Raw genomic sequence first — 693 nt, forward strand, 5'->3', positions numbered from 1 at the left:
CCCACAGAAACTGAACCTGGACTAGTCCTTTTGTGTTTGAGTCTCTTTCCTGTCCTCCGCTTGAGGCAGATGGCCGCCCATCCTGAGCCTGCTTCAGCTGGAGGGTCCTTTTTGTTAAAAGAGAGTCGTTTTTTTTCTTCACTGTTTCCAGTATGCTGCTCAGGATGGAGGATCGCTACGAAGTGACGATTCGAGGCAATTTGCTGACTTTCTTAGATAAATAACTTTTACTAATTGGGATTTCATGATTTACTGTATGTTAATGTGTTATATTATATTATATTATATTATATTATATTATATTATATTATATTATATTATATTATATTATATTATATTATATTATATTATATTATATTATATATTGGATTTGAATCTGGATCTGAATTGGATTTATTATTTGGACTTTTTTTTTAATCTTTTATACATTGCCCTAGGGTGACTTGTTGTGAATTGGCACAATATAAAAAAACTGATGTGAACTGTTTGAGTCTAGTTTTCGAGCGAATGAGATTTCTTATTTTACAAAGTTAACAAGTTAGGCACTTTTTTGTCCTGACACAAAAACCTTTTTTACTCATTCCTGACTGTGACTGTTTCCTCTCACGCGCCTCTGCAGCTCAGACATTTCCAGTTTTATCCGAACAAATCGCAAAAGCAGCTCTAAAACACTGATTCTTTTCGAGACTTTTG

Source organism: Kryptolebias marmoratus, linkage group LG2 (genome assembly GCF_001649575.2).
Source record: "Kryptolebias marmoratus isolate JLee-2015 linkage group LG2, ASM164957v2, whole genome shotgun sequence".
In the NCBI taxonomy this organism is placed as follows: Eukaryota; Metazoa; Chordata; class Actinopteri; order Cyprinodontiformes; family Rivulidae; genus Kryptolebias; species Kryptolebias marmoratus.